The sequence below is a fragment of the Myxocyprinus asiaticus genome, chromosome 43, assembly GCF_019703515.2.
Source record: "Myxocyprinus asiaticus isolate MX2 ecotype Aquarium Trade chromosome 43, UBuf_Myxa_2, whole genome shotgun sequence".
Taxonomy (NCBI): domain Eukaryota; kingdom Metazoa; phylum Chordata; class Actinopteri; order Cypriniformes; family Catostomidae; genus Myxocyprinus; species Myxocyprinus asiaticus.
Window position 1 is genome coordinate 18,336,479 of NC_059386.1, and position 16,297 is coordinate 18,352,775.

General features: G+C 41.7%; 1 pseudogene; it reads left to right on the top strand.

The window, feature by feature from the left end:
• The window catches only part of LOC127433231 (1,4-alpha-glucan-branching enzyme-like), a 235,745-nt pseudogene that overhangs the window by 112,498 nt on the left and 106,950 nt on the right, over positions 1-16,297 (top strand).

Below are 16,297 nucleotides of genomic sequence, written 5' to 3' on the forward strand. Positions count from 1 at the left end.
TGAGAGCATATTTCCCTCAGTGTGGAGGGGGTGATGGTTCCAGCCCTCAGAAAATGTCTGCAAGTCTTTGCGGAGACAAAGAAGAAACACAAAGTGGACCAGGAAAATGTGTAGTGTATTTGAAATGTCTAGCATGCCATCTTCTTCAAGACTATGCAGGACATCGTAATATGTGGAAGTCACCGCTGTCCACAAGTCACGCCAGAGACGTTCAATTCTGTAATTAAATTTTTTTTTTAACATATGTGTGTGAGACAATTTATGGACATAAATTATGCTTAACCTCTATCATGCATTGCATAGCTGGAAATAATTGAACAAATATAAGGAATCAATATTGCCTACAACCCGCTTTTTCTTAACTTACCTTTGGTTGTGCACACTTTTTCCGGAGATGAAACTTGCCCAGTCTGTTCTGCTTACAGTGAACATGAAACGAGTGATGTCAAGGTTCTCAACTCCTTGATCTCCCCAAACACGTTTGCATGAATGTAAAAGATTGAAATGGATAAGGAATCAGCTTACTAGAACAGTTCAGTCAAAAATTAAACTTCTGTCATCATTTGCACACCATCATGGTGGTGGGGGCATACACAAAAGGATATGTTAGACAGTATGACAGTCTTATTCATCATTCAGTTTGACTGCATCTTTTCTCCAAAAAAAAATAAAATAAAATAAAAGTCTACAAAGTCTACATTCAAAACAGTTATACAGTGACACATGAAATAAACACTTTGCAGGAATTATTCCTTAAAAATAATGAGTAAAGAAAACATAAATATTCAGGATATCTTGTGCAGGGTAAAGACATAAACAAGTTATAATTTTAATTATAATTTACCTTAAAGGCAAGCCATTCCTCTCCACCAAGTGTAAAAAATGTTGAAGCCATTTGATGCCTTGTTATTGTTAGTTATATTTGTTTCATTTTCCAACTGTCCTCTCACCATGAAACACAGCTCTCTGAGAGCATTCACAATACATTTTGGGACAACATTTTGCTCTGTAAGTGCATCAGTTAGTATCAGTACATGTGTGCAAATGAAATGGAGATAATTCAGATCAAGTCCTGAGGCAAAATGGTTAACAACATACTGCAGTTTATTTAACAACCTGTCCAAAATAAGTCGTCTAAGCAAGATCTGTGGAAAGAAAAAGAGTTATAGGGTAAAATGAGGACTATGGCACACCTTAAGGAAAATTGTGTTTTTATTTTTATTTTTTTCTGGTCGCTATGTGTATTAAGATATTAAGAATTAAGATTGTATTTTTTTTATGAATAATTAAGAATGTATTTTTCATTGAACATTCACATATAATTTGTGTGAAAAGATTTAAATGAATTAAAAAAAGATGGCAAGGGGGATTTTGGTGATTTTGTGTAGATATTGGGGTAATAGTTATAGTGCAAAACTTGTCAACTTAAAATACTTTTGAGACAGCAAGATGCTAGAGTAACAAATTAAGATCATGATTCAGAAAAGTGTATGTATTCAATAATCAAACTCATCTCTATTGTGACTGGATCTGTCAGTGTGAGGCTATCTTGAATATGTTATATTTCTCCCAATAAAAACAACAATGTGTTTTATGGGTGGCTTTAGCCCCTGCAATGGGGGGTCATTTTACCCCAGAAACTATACTTTCACTTATTGGACAGTTATTAAAAGCAATCATGGTGATTTAATCACCATGAACAAATCTGAAAGTGAAAATAAGTATTTTGTCTCAAAATAAATAAAAAATATTAGTGATTTTAATTAGCCACATACATGTGCAATAATTAAGAATTTATGAAATATTAGATCAAATTACCTTCAAAACTAACCTTTGCATTTTACACGCAATAATCACATGGGTACTGACAAACAGGTGTTTTGGAAAGTGCTGTGGTACTTTTGGTTGCTATGTTGTGTTTTGGGAGAATATAAATCAAATGTGCCTCTTTCCCTGAATGGGCTTTACCCCATTGTACCCTACAGGTTATGCACATTATATATTAGTTATTTAGACATCTAATGTAACAATGTTACAATATCTCAAGATGCTGCAGTCCCATTTGGAAAGAAGCTGAATCAGGGTCAGAAATAAAACACATGCTTGAGGCAAATTCCCCAATTCCATAAAAGGTGGAGAAACATATACCACCATAGAGAATTTCTATATATACTTACTGTACATAAATATAGGTTTTGATTTACTACCATTTCTACACAAGACATGCATGACCATATTGATATTTAAGAACCATATATTTTTTCATTCTATTTGTACAATGTGATGGTGCAGTTAGACAGACATGTCTGCAATAATCTAAACGGCCCATTTCTACACATCTTTAAGATACATTGGATTAATTTTTCATCAATTAATTACCTGTGTTTGCCGATTCTGTGCCGCCATGATTGATGATCAAAGAATTCCCAGTGCAGTTCACCCTCGGCCAATGAGATCCCGTGTATGAGGTAGCATTTTCATTGGTCAGTCATGGAAGCCTATTCTGATTGGTTGCTAACTTTAGACCATGTTTAATCCAATAGTGAAGAGAATGAAATCCTACAGCAAAAGCACAGAGAGATTCGCAAATGCAGGGGACACGGTTTGAATGCAAAAAATGCACAATCTGAGTGAGAGCAGATCTGAGAGAGGGAGCAGAGAGATTTGCAGGCGCACCAGACACATTTTGAGCAGAATTCGTAAGAGAGCATCATGAATTTGAGCGCGCGTCCAGTTTTCAAATTATTGGAAATATGTTATCTACTATTGATACACCATCGCAAATGGGAGGATCTCAGCTTTCTAATGCCACCCTTATTGAGCTTCTAGTCCACTCAGAGGCCGATATAGTCGATGAAACAAAGAGGTGGTGCATGAACTGAAAATTTGACTGAATGTCTATTGATGAGCACATCGGTGAGGGCTCAAATGCGTTGAGGGCTTAAAGAGCACCGTCTGTATTTCATATCTGCACAATGTGATGGAAGCTGATACTAGAAAAAATTCTAGTATTTGCTGCAATCTAGTGGAATGAAATAAGAGTTTTTAGAGGGAGATAGAGTGAACAGAACCAGAATTACATACTTACTAATATACTGTATATATATATATATATATATATATATATATATATATATATATATATATATATATATATATATATATACACACACACTTGATGAGCATTTATTAGGAACACCTGTACACATACTTATTCATTCAATTATTTAACCAGCCAACTGAGCACTTAATTAGGAACACTATGGCCTAATAAAGTGCCATATGTGGTCTTCTGCTGTTGTAGTCCATCTTCCTCAAGGTTCAACGTGTTGTGCATTCTGAGATGCTATTCTGCTCACTACAATTGTACAGAGTGATTATCTGAGTTACTGTAGACATTCTGTCAGCTCAAACCAGTCTGGCCATTCTCCGTTGACTTCTCTCATCAACAAGGCATTTCCATCGGCAGAACTGCCACTCACCGAATGTTTTTTTGTTTTTGTTTTTTTGTTTTGAAACAGTTCTAGAGACTGCTGTGCATGGAAATCACAGGAGATCAGCAGTTACAGAAATACTCAAACAAGCCACCACACCAACAATCATGCCAGTCGAAATCACTGAGATTTCATTTTTTTCCCCATTCTGATGGTTGATGTGAACATTAACTGAAGCTCCTGACTCATATCTGAATGATTTTATGCATTGTACTGCTGCCACACTATCGGCTGATTAAATAATCAAATGAATAAGTATGTGCACAGGTGTTCCTAATAAACTGCTCAGAAAGTGTGTGTGTGTGTATATACACACACACTGGTGGCCAAATTTTGGAATAATGTACAGATGTTGCTCTTATGGAAAGAAATTGGTACTTTTATTCACCAAAGTGGCATTCAACTGATCACAATGTATAGTCAGGATATTAATAACGTGAAAATTACTACTGCAATTTAAAAAAAAATGTTCAGAACTTTTTAAACTACTTCAAAGAGTTCTCATCAAAAAATCCTTCACGTGCAGCAATGACAGCTTTGCGGATCTTTGGCATTCTAGCTGTCACTTTGTCCAGATACTTAGGAGACATTTCACCTCATGCTTCCTGTACCACTTGCCATCGATGTGGCTGTCTTGTTGGGCACTTCTCACACACCTTACAGTCTAGCTGATCCCACAAAAGCTCAGTGGGGTTTAGATCCATAACACTCTTTTCCAATTATCTGTTGTCCAATGTCTGTGTTTCTTTGCCCACTCTAACCTTTTATTTTTGTTTTTCTGTTTCAAAAGTGGCTTTTTCTTTGCAATTCTTCCCATAAGGCCTGCATCCCTGAGTCTTCTCTTTACTGTTGCACATGAAACTGGTGTTGAGCGGGTAGAATTCAATGAAGCTGTCAGCTGAGGACATGTGAGGTATCTATTTCTCAAACTAGAGACTCTGATGTACTTATCCTCTTGTTTAGTTGTACATCTGGCCTTCCACATCTCTTTCTGTCCTTGTTAGAGCCAGTTGTCCTTTGTCTTTGAAGACTGTAATGTACACCTTTGTATGAAATCTTCAGGTTTTTCTTTTTGGCAGTTTCAAGCATTGTATAGCTTTCATTCCTCAAAACAATGATTGACTGACGAGTTTCTAGAAAGCTGTTTCTTTTTTTTGCCATTTTTGACCTAATATTGACCTTAAGACATGCCAGTATTTTGCATACTGTGGCAACTCAAAAACAAACACAAAGACAATGTTAAGCTTCATTTAACAAACCAAATAGCTTTCAACTGTGTTTAATATAATGGCAAGTGATTTTTTAGTACCAAATTAGCAATTTAGCATGATTACTCAAGGATAAGGTTTTGGAGTGATGGCTGCTGGAAATGGGGCCTGTCTAGATTTGATCAAAAATGACTTTTCAAATAGTGATAGTGCTGTTTTTTAACATCAGTAATGTCTTAACTGTACTTTGTGATCAGTCGAATGCCACTTTGGTGAATTAAAGTACCAATTTCCTTCCAAAACAGCATAATTGTACATTATTCCAAAATTTTGGCTGCCAGTGTGTGTGTGTGTGTGTGTGTGTGTGTGTATATATATATATATATATATATATAAAATAGACAATATTATTTATAAATAATTGGAGTCTCTTTTTTATTTATTTTGGTGGTTTTCTGAAAAATTTGGCCAATTTATGGCAATTACGCCACAATATGTGTGAATGGTGAGCATTTAAATTTGAGTGTGAAAATTTGCAGATGGCAGCCCAAATTGTGCCCCAGAGTTGAAGAGGATAATTATGCTGCCTTCTAAGATACCCTCTTTTTGACCAAATTTTAAGACATCCCATGTACAGTATTGCAATCTCAAAATGCATTGTGATGAGCTCAGTTAAAAAATCCAAATGTTGATTATAAAAATACTAATATTATTTAATACCAAATAGATTAAAAAATTATTGTTTTACACAATATTTGTGTCTGTTTATGCTTATTAGAGTGTCACGTCAAAGTTGAGTAAGTTGTATTCCAAATCAGTCACTTATGAGGTTCCATTTCAGTTAGGATAGTAGAAGGTAGCTGCCTATGTAGGTAGTAAACAACAAGGCAGCTCACTTGGTTTGGAGCAGAGCATATATAACAGTGTCAAATGCTTATTATTCACAGAAAGTGTTTACACATTAAACTTTTTTGCATGAAAATATGAATTTAATTATAATTTGTCATGCCATCATTTTGTCATTGAAGATTCAAATCAGTGCTGGAGTTGACATTTAAACCTATGTGTTGGTTTGATTGATTTTTAATTATATTATAATTAATAAAAATGTTCCACTGTGGACATAGAAGTAATTGAAATTAATCCTTATTGTTAGATTACAATTTAAAGATTATGTCTTAGATGTGTCTTTAGTTTTTCACTTTGAAGATTTAATTTTTGAAGCTCTTCTAACTTTAAACTTATCTGTGATGATGTTCCTTTTTTTTTCTTTTTTTCTTTTTTTTTTTACTTTTTCCCTGTGTTTTCATCTCAGGATACAACTGTGTTCAGCTCTTGGCAATCATGGAACATGTCTACTATGCAAGCTTTGGCTGTCAAGTCACTAACTTCTTTGCTGCATCCAGGTAGATTTCAGAGATTTCTTAAAAATAGTCCACTGTATTAAGTAATCATATGTTTTGAAACATGTTGCTATGCAGTGTCAAGGGGGTTGTTAGGGCATTGATAGGTGGTGGCAAGGGTGCTCTGGGTGGTTGCTTACTAGTCCAGGTCAAAAGAGTTTCTGTGATGTTCTGTTGACTAGATGTGGCTCCGGTGCCTCCTTCAATGAAAGGTTGTAGGTTCAAAGCCTGCAAGGGGTGATCCATAATAGCTCCTCCTATCATGCCCTTGAACAAAGCACATAAACCCAATTGCTCCAGAACTGCCTCTGTAATAAGTGTACAGTAAGTTGCTGCACAAAAACAAAATAAATAATAACTTGTGTTATACTGCAGAATTGTTTCAGTCAGAAGTAAAGATCTCCAAAACAGAGAGTGCTGTTAAAAAATGCGTACAGAGTGTCAACATGGCAATATATAGGAATGTTTCCCTCTTGACGCTTGAGTATGTTGTTGTCTGATTGCTAACAGCCCTCTAGTTGGAGCAGTTATAGATTGTATTTTTACAAACAAAGGTTGACACCCAAGTCCCGAAAGAAATTATTCACACCTCAGGGTCTCAAATCAAGTTGTTCTAGTTGGTAAGAACTCGCTCTTCTTGTTCGCCAAACACATTAGCATGCTGTGCCCTGGTCACATTTTATTTAGTAGTGTTATATCTAAAAGGCCTAGTAGACTGAGCATGTGACACTATCTAAATGCTTTTTATTTTCCATTAGGGCTCAGGGTTTGGTGGGGCTGTCTCTTGGATTGCGGAGCAGCAATTCCAGTCTTTAAATCAGGATGAGGACCCCTCTCAAGGGCAGTAATCTCACTGTAAATACATTTGCCATTAATCCCCAAATAGAAGAAAGGCCTGATAAATAACAATAGTTAAAAAATAAAATCGGGCCTCCAAAATAAATAAACTCTCATAAAAGAAAATTGCATCTTTGAATGTGGGGAGTGAGCAACTCCCATAACCTAATAAGATATGACAGAGTCATTGGGAATCTTTATTCGGCTTTGGCTGGCTGAGGCGGCCAGCACTGGTGGACCGGTCCAGATAAAGTGCAATGTATACAGAATAATTTCACTCATGATTGATCACTCATGCACATTTAAGGCCTATTCCTCTCTCTCCTGGTGGATGGAAGCAAGGGAGGGAATATCATTAGCTTTGTTCTCACTTTCCTTGTTCTTCTTGGTCCTGATATCTTTTAACCCTGTAATGTAGAGTAGATACTGGAAGGCATGCGGGGAGTGTCCTTTCATTGATTTGATTGTGATTATATTGAAGAGTGTTATGGTGTTCCTTTACCTGTACTTGCACACTTAGAGCAGAGTCCATCAACAGCACTCACTTTATTTATCCTATAGGTGGCGCTTTATTTAACTGAGCCATCTTTAATAATGTTTCTCAATTGGTTTTGCATCAGGACCCAGATCTGACATTAAACTACAAGTGAAGATACAAAAGTAAACATTCAAAATTTTTAAAGGAATATACAATAAAAATTAAGCTCAATCGACAGCATTTGTGGCGTAATACTGATGACCAAAAAAAAAAAAAAAAAAAATACATTTTGACTTGCCCTTCCTTTGCTTTAAAAAAAAAAAAGGCAAAAATCTGAGGAGTCACGTGACACCATGCGAGGATCGGACGTGTGAACGGCGAGCTCTGTGCACTTTGCTAGTTTTAATACCTTTTAATGACATAAAACAGTGAGATTTGATACACTTTGTTCCATAACTGTTCTAGGAGGACAATATGTCAAAGAATTCAAAATCCTCAGGCTCTGGAGACATTAAAAGACACTTACGTGCTCAGGCTGACACCCCTGTGCAGGCCGCAGACCAGGGAGTCGATTTGGTCGGAGAGTTGCGGGAAATGCGGAGAGATATTGAACATGTTGGCAATGCTGGCGAAGGTCGTTGCTGACTTGGAGGATCTTGCTGTGATACGTCGATCGATCACTGCCATGGAGGCGAAATTTACTAATGTGGTCACAAGAGTGGGGGTTGTCGAGAAACGGATCGATTATCTGGAGTCATCGGAGAGGGAATTATCTGCTAATCCGCTAGTGACCAAGGTGGATTTGGAGCGTGCTTGGGAGAAGTTGGAGGACATCTGCTGAGGCCCCAATCAATTCTGGCCAAATTTCTAAGATCATCCAATAAAGATCTTGTGTTACGTGAGGCGAGGAGTAAAGGAAGGCTTTCTTGGAAGAACCACAGCATTTTTTTTCCCCAGACTTTGCAAACTTGACGAGAGAAATGTGATCGATTCAAAGAATGCAAGAAACTTTTACATCAACGGAAGGTCGCTTTTGCACTGATATTCCCAGCCAAATTGAGAATAGATGCTAAGGATGGCCGTAAAACATTCACATGCCCACAGCAAGCGATGTCCTTCATAAAGTCAATGGAGTGAGTGGGTCGTGTTGTGGTGCTCACGTTGCAGCTGGGTGGACCGGCTCACTGAACATTCACTTCACTGTTTGAAGATTCTGCACGCTCTTTTTGTGCTGGTTCCGCCTAGCAGCAGGAGTTTATTTTGTAGAGCAACACAACTTCAGGACGGTTTTGTGGATGAATCTACACACTCTTTGTGCTTATTCCACCTATCGGCTGGAGTTTATTTTGTGGAGTATTTCTGGCAAAGTCATTGGAGAGAGCAAGTTATTTGCTTATACTCAAGTTGTAGCCGAGTGGGCTGGCTCACTGAACATCTACTTGACAGTTTGAGGAACCTGAAAGTTTTTTTTGTTTGTTTTTTTTTTTTTTGTGCTGGTGCTGCCGATAGGCTGGAGTTTATTTTGTAGAATAATATACCTTTAGGACAGTTTTATGGATGAAGCTACATGCTCTTTGTGTTTATTCTGCCTATTGGCTGGAGTTTGTGTTATAGATTATCTTTCGCTGTGTTATTCTGCCTCACAAAATTTGCATAGAATCACCAGGCTTGAGCAATCTGACAGCAAAGTTGTCGCGGAGGATCTCATAGATGTGCATGGACTGTTTGAGTTTGGAGGGAGGGACGCCAGTTGCCGCAGTCATGTGAGGGGTTAATGCGCACGTTTTTCATTTTTGTGTTTGTTTAGTTCTGGGGAGTGTTAGGGGTTTGACTGTTGCACTGCTGTTGGAATGTGGTCTTTATAATCCTGTTTTTGACACACAATCTACTTCAAAACACAATTTATGTCAGAATGCCAAATGTTAATATGAGTGGACTGTCTCTCTCCACGTGGAATGTGAATTGGTTAGGGCACCCCATAAAAAAACAAAAAACATCCTGGTTACTTGCGTAACCTCCGTTCCCTGATGGAGGGAACGAGACTTTGTGTCAATGTAGTGACACTAGGGGTCACTCTTGGGAGCCCCAAACACCTCTGGTCTTTGATAAAAGGCCAATGAAAATTGGCGAGTGGTATTTTGCATGCCACTCCCCCGGACATACGGGTATAAAAGGAGCTGGTATGCAACCACTCATTCAGGTTATATGCTGAGGAGCCGAGACAAGGTCTGGCCATTTCAGCGGGTAGTTCAGCGTTGTAGCAGGAGGGACACAACGTCTCGTTCCCTCCATCAGGGAATGGATGTTACGCAAGTAACCAGGACAATCCCTATCTGTCACTCACTCGACGTTGTGTCGATGTAGTGACACTAGGGGTCCCTATACAAAATGCCACAACTGGCTGAACTGTGTTACGTGAACTGGTGGTGTGTAATGGGCAGACAACTGTGTGCCTCGTAGCCAGTGCACCAGGCCGACACGTAACCTCTCCCAACATAGTTATGAGTGTCGAACGGCCCTTTGGGGACAAGTCGACTACCCAAAAGATAGAGACAGGCTAACCCAGTCGTGGCCTCTTTTCCCCTTCTTTTTTTCCACTCGCTAAAAAGCAAGGGGGGATTATCCGACTGGGCCGCCAGGAGACCACACCTCACCCAAAGAGAGGGGGGGATATTTAAATGGAAAATGGGGGATATTTAAGTGGTCTTGCCGACCATGTGGAGAAGTCTCATGGTAGATCCTACCCAATGGGGGAGGAGTTACTACAAACATGGAGACTGGCAGAGGGGGCTCTGCCCAAGGAAGATGCAGTTTGCCAACAGGGAAACAAATTAGCAGAAGATATACATTGCATGGGGTTACCTTACAGGGAACCGCCACGTGCGGAGCACCTACCCCAGAACAGGGCTCTTAGTTAGCACGTGTACTGGGCCGGCATCGAATCTCTCCGAAAACTCGACTGCCACAGGGCTCAGAGGAAGTCAACCAGAGAACATAGTTTGTGAACACTACTGGGAAATAATGGTGCACGTCTTCAGCTCAGAGGAGGTGAAAGGCACTATGTGCAAGCGATACACCCGGCCGGCAATACCGGGCTTATCCGCTTGAATTGCGTGCCACTACCTGGGATGAAACCAGTTCCACCCGGAGAATGTAGAACTTGCAAAGTTGTTGGGTGTTGCCCAGCCTGCTGCTCTACATAAGTCTGTTAGAGAGGCACCCCTGGCCAGGGAGGCTGCTACATGCCTGGTAGAATCAGCTCATAGCCCTACCAGGGGCGGCACATCCTGGGTGTGATATGCCATAGCTAAGGCGTCAGTGAGCCAGTGGGAGATCCTCTGCTTGGAGACAGCACTTCCTTTCCGCTGTGCACCAAAGCAGACAAAGAGCTGCTCAGAAATCCTAAAGCTCTGCGTGCGATCCAAATAGATGCGTAAAGCGTGCACCGGACACAGCAAAGACAGGGCTGGGTCTGCCTCCTCCTGGGCCAGCGCTCGCAGGTTCACCACCTGGTCCCTAAAAGGGGTCGTGGGAACCTTGGGCACATAGCCCGGTCAGGGTCTCAAGATCACGTGAGAGTAGCCCGGACCGAACTCAAGTCATGTTTCGCTGATAGAGAACACTTGCAGGTCTCCTACCCTCTTGATGGAAGTGAGCACAGTCAGGAGGGCAGTCTTCAAGGAGAGTTCTTTAAGCTCAGCTGACTGCAAAGGCTCAAAGGGGGCTCTCTGTAGACCCTGAAGAACTACAGAGAGGTCCCATGAGGGAACGAGGTGCAGTCTGGAGGGGTTCAGCCTCCTGGCGCCTCTTAGGAACCTGATGATCAGGTTGTGCTTCCCTAAGGACTTACCGTCCACTGTGTCATTGCGTGCTGCTATAGCAGCAATGTATACCTTCAAGGTGGAAGGGGACAGCCGCCCTACCAAGCTCTCCTGCGAGAAGGAAAGCACTGATCCGACTGCACATCTCTGGTGTCTTCATGTCGAGAAGAACACCACTTAGCGAACAGACGCCACTTAAATGCATACAGGCGCCTCATAGAGGGGGCCCTAGCCTGAGTGATCGTGTCTACCACCTCGGGTGTTAGACCGCTTAGGTCTTACGTGTCCCTTCCAGGGGCCAGACATGGAGATTCCAGAGGTCTGGTCGCAGGTGCCAGATGGTGCCCCGTCCCTGCGAAAGAAGGTCCTTCCTCAGGGGAATTCACCAGGAGGGGCTGTCGCGAGGAGCGTGAGGTCTGAGAACCACGTCTGGGTGGGCCAGTAGGGTGCTACCAGGACGAACTGTTCCTTGTCCTCCCTGACCTTGCACAGACTCTGTTGTTGAGAATGCGAATGCTCACTTCCCTTAATGGGGCAAGGGCTGCCTCTGTGACCTTCAGGGGGAAAGGGAGGACCTTGTACTGATACGCCTGACCCTCAAATGCAAACCACAGGAAGGGTCTGTGTCGAGGTAGAGTCGAGACGTGAAAGTACGCATCCTTCAGGTCTACCACCACGAACCAATCTTGATGTCGGATGCTCACCTGAATGCGTTTTTGCATCAGCATCTTGAATGGGAGTCTGTGAAAAGCCCGGTTCAGTACTCGCAGGTCCAAGATTGGCCACAACCCACCACCTTTTTTCGGTACGATGAAGTAGGGGCTGTAAAACCCTTTCTTCATCTCGGCAGGAGGGACAGGTTCTATCGCACCCTTCCGTAGGAGGGTGGCGATCTCCGCACGCAAGTTAGCAGTGTTTTCGTCCATCACCAAGGTGAAGTGGATACCGCTGAACCTGGGCAGACACCTGGTGACCTGAATCGCGTAGCCGAGTCGGACGGTCCGGACCAGCCATCACGATGGATTGGAAAGCGCAGGCCACGCATCCAAGTTCTGCACAAGGGGGACCAAAGGGATAACGATGGCCGTGCACACCAAGTATGTGACACAGGGAAGGAGGAAACCGCTCTTTTGCTGAACTGTTTGGTACCACAGCCACTTGGGCATGTGGCAAAATCATCAAATGAAAAGGCAACAAAATATTCTCCACCCAGCCCTCCACCGGGGGATGGAGTGGTCTTACTACCAGCTCCAGTGCAGTGGGTTCTGTCGACCCTGGGTCGCCCATCTCAGGGGCACTTTGACGACCTTCGTGGGTTCTCGGCGGCCGGACATGAGACGGGTGGCATCTGCTTCTGCGGTGGACTCCACGCCGGGACCGGGCCGAAGGGGCTGCGGTGGAGCAGGTGCAGTCACCGCAGGGGGTCACCCTTGGCGACGAGCAGACGGGGTGCGGGATCTTGAGCCGCACCAAGGCAGGATATGCCGGATAGCCTCCATCTGCTGCTTCACCGTCGAGAACTGGTGTCGCCGAATAGGCCAGCCTGGGAGATGGGGGCAGCAAGGAACCATGTCTTGTTGGCCTCACCCATCTCGACCAGGTTGAGCCAAAGGTGGCGCTCCTGGACCACTAATGTGGACATCGTCCGCCCGAGAGACCACGCCGTGACCTTCGTCGGTCGCCAAGCGCGGTTCCTGCATCAGATCTGGGGCAGAATATGGTAGAATGAAAAAAAAAATTACGATTTTTTAAATATATGGGTTTGGGAATACTTTTATTGGATGGATTAAGTTACTTATAGACTCCCGGTAGCAGCGGTACAAACAAATGGATTAATTTCAGATTATTTTTCTCTTGATAGGAGCATCCGGCAGGGTTGCCCTCTATCCCCATTATTGTTCTGTTTTGCGCTGGAACCATTAGCAGCTGCGATAAGAAAGGAGGATGATTTTCCAGGGGTGGTGGCAGGAGGTATGGCGCATAAGCTTTTGCTTTACGCAGATGATAATTTATTATTCATCTCTGACCCTACAAGATCTATGCCTTGCCTCCTCAGAATTATTAAATCCTTTTCTAAATTCTCAGGAAACAGAGTCAATTGGTCTAAATCCAAAGCATTTTCTCTGACAGTGTACTGCCCAGTAACGTCTTTTCAGCCAGCGCCTTCCAGTGGCCCAAACAGGGCATTAAGTATTTGGGCATTTTATTCCCAACAAATTTATGTGATTTAGTTAGAGTTGATTTTGACCCTTTAATAAAAAGTTTTTCAAGTGATGTGGGCAGGCGGGCTTCATTACATTTATCGATGATTGAGAAGGCTAATGTTATTAAAATGAATTGTATTCCAAAATTCAACTACCTGCTACAATCTCTCCCTGTAGATGTCCCCCTTTCTTATTTCAAGCAATTTGATAGCATAGCGAAGTCCTTCATTTGGAATGGTAAACATTCCAGATTACATTTTAGTAAATTGCATAGGCCGACTGACAAAGGTGGGCTAGTCCTACCCAAAATTTTGTTTTATTATTATGCATTTGGTCTCAGACATTTGGCTCATTGGTCGCTTCCACCTGAGAGAGCCCCTCCCTGTTTTTGTATTGAACAGGAAGTTCTTGCCCCTATTTCGCATTGCAAAGCCTTTCTATCAAACTAACTGGAGAAGTTAAGTTACACCCCGTTATCTCACATTTGCATTAGGTATGTTAAATTCAGACATTTATTTAAATGTTGCTTCGAGCATATGGCTGAACCCAAAATTATGTATTAATAAGTCCACTTTCTGCTGGACAGAGTGGATTGTGAGGGAGGTTAGTACACTCAGTGACTTGTATGAGAGTGGAGTGTTGAGATCCTTTGAAAATATGGTTCAACATTTTGGGATCCCCAGGCCTCAATTCTTTAGGTATTTACAGCTGCGCCACTGTCATGTGTATTTTGTTGATTCATGTCTTTTATTTTGAAATGTTTATTTCCTGTTTCCCTTGTCATGTGATTCCTGTTTTCCTTCCATGTTCATGTGTCATGTTTTCATTGGTTTATTGTTTAATTATCTTGTTAGAGTTCTGTTTGTTCATTGGTTTATGTTCTCCCATGTCTTGTATTTAAGCCCTCATGTTTGCATTGTCTAGTTGTCAATTATTGAATGTATGTGGATGTGTTTTGCTCCTAGCCAAGTCAAGCCATTTTATGTTTATGTCAAGTCAAGTTCATGTTTCACATTTATAGTTAGGGTTTTGGTTTCACTTGTAAATAAACTGCACTTGGGTTCTCTCATCTTCACATCATCGTCTTCGTCATTGCCAGTGCCAGCATCGTTACAGCCACCTGCTTTGTACTATTTTTGGGAGTAGCATACACCCCCCTAAAGCGGCAGATACTCTGGAAGTGGTGATTACTGCTTTTGGAAAAGGCCATGATGCATTAGTGTATTACTCCCTGCTGATTCAGGGGAGGGATTTGTAGCCATCCCGGAAGGGAGAGTAGCAATGGTCCAAAACCCAGTCCCCTCGTGTGTTGAAACTGATGTGTTGGTGGTATTTTGGTGCGATTGATTTGAGATTGGCTTTGTTAAAGTCCCCGGTCACAATGAACATGGCCTCAGGGTGCACAGTTTACTGCTTGCTTATAATCCCATACAGTTCCTTGAGTGCCCGGTCTGTGTCGGCTTGTGGCGGGATGTACACAGCAGTGATAATGACCACTGTGAATTCGGTAGCCAGAATGTTTGCCACAGAAGTATGAGAAATTCCAGATCAGGAGAGCAGAAAGACTTGATAGAATGTATGTTCCTCTGATCACACCAGGATTTGTTGATCATAAAACATACACCATGCTCTGTCCGTTCGGTGCACGGAGAACACCGCGGGTTCGATGGCTGAGTCTGGAATCTCCGCAGACATCCAAATTTCTGTAAGGCATATAATGCAGCAGTCCCTCGTCTCTCGTTGGAAAGAGATCCACGCTTTTAGAGCTTGTTGTCCAGAGACTGAACATTTGCCAGTAGAATACTGGGTAGCGGGGGTCGATTTGCACGACGTCTTACTCTGATGAGAACGCCGGCTCAATTTCCCCTTTTCCTTCTGCGCTTCCGCGGCCGGGCTGCCCAGACAAAGGGATCTGCTGGCGTGTTTGTAAACAGCGGGTTGGCATTGAGGAATTTGAAGTCCGGTTTACAGTGTGTAATTGCAGAACCAATGTCCAAAAGTGTTTGTCTGTCATAGACATTAAGGCAGACAACATCCAAGACAAAAAACATAAGATTTGTAAACAAAACAAACAAAAAACTACAATGTTGTGTCGGAGCTTGCAATGCAGCAGCCATACTCGTCGCCATCTTGAGTCAATCCCTGGAGGAAGGAGGGAGTGTGGGCTAGGATTCTAAAAAACATCAAGTCTACATCTAGACATGCAAGGGTGCGCCTTATGCAATTTAAGATTTTACATTGATTCGATTGGACCCTCTCTAGCTTGTATAGGCTTGGTCAGATGCCAATCAGAAAATGGGGACACAACCCAAGTTTTTTGGTGGTGTGTTAAGATCCAAGATTTTTGGTTGAGGGTTCAGGGTTTTATGTGTGATGTATTGGACACTCAAATTTAATTTTGCCCCAGACTCTGTATTTTAGGCGATGGGGCGGTCATTAATATAGGGGATAAATATATAAATAATATTGGGTCCTAGCAAGTGTTATGATCGACAAGCAGGTCATCCTTAGGGGATGGAAGTTGGCTGGAACACCCTCATTTCAGTAGTGGTGCATAGAGATGGGCAGGGTGGCAGCATTCGAATAAATGTCATATAGAAGGCAGTGAAACTTGGAATTATTTGATAGAAAATGGAGCAGCTATTTGGCATTTTTGGAGGGCTTTCAGGGAGGGGAAGTGGAGAGAGATGTGTAGTTTTAAATGTGTGTGATTTTTATTTTTATTTATTTATTTTAATATATATATATATATATATATATATATATATATATATATATATATATATATATATATATATATATATTGTTTCGCTTTTTGTGTATATTCTCAAGTTGGACCACAAGGATATTGT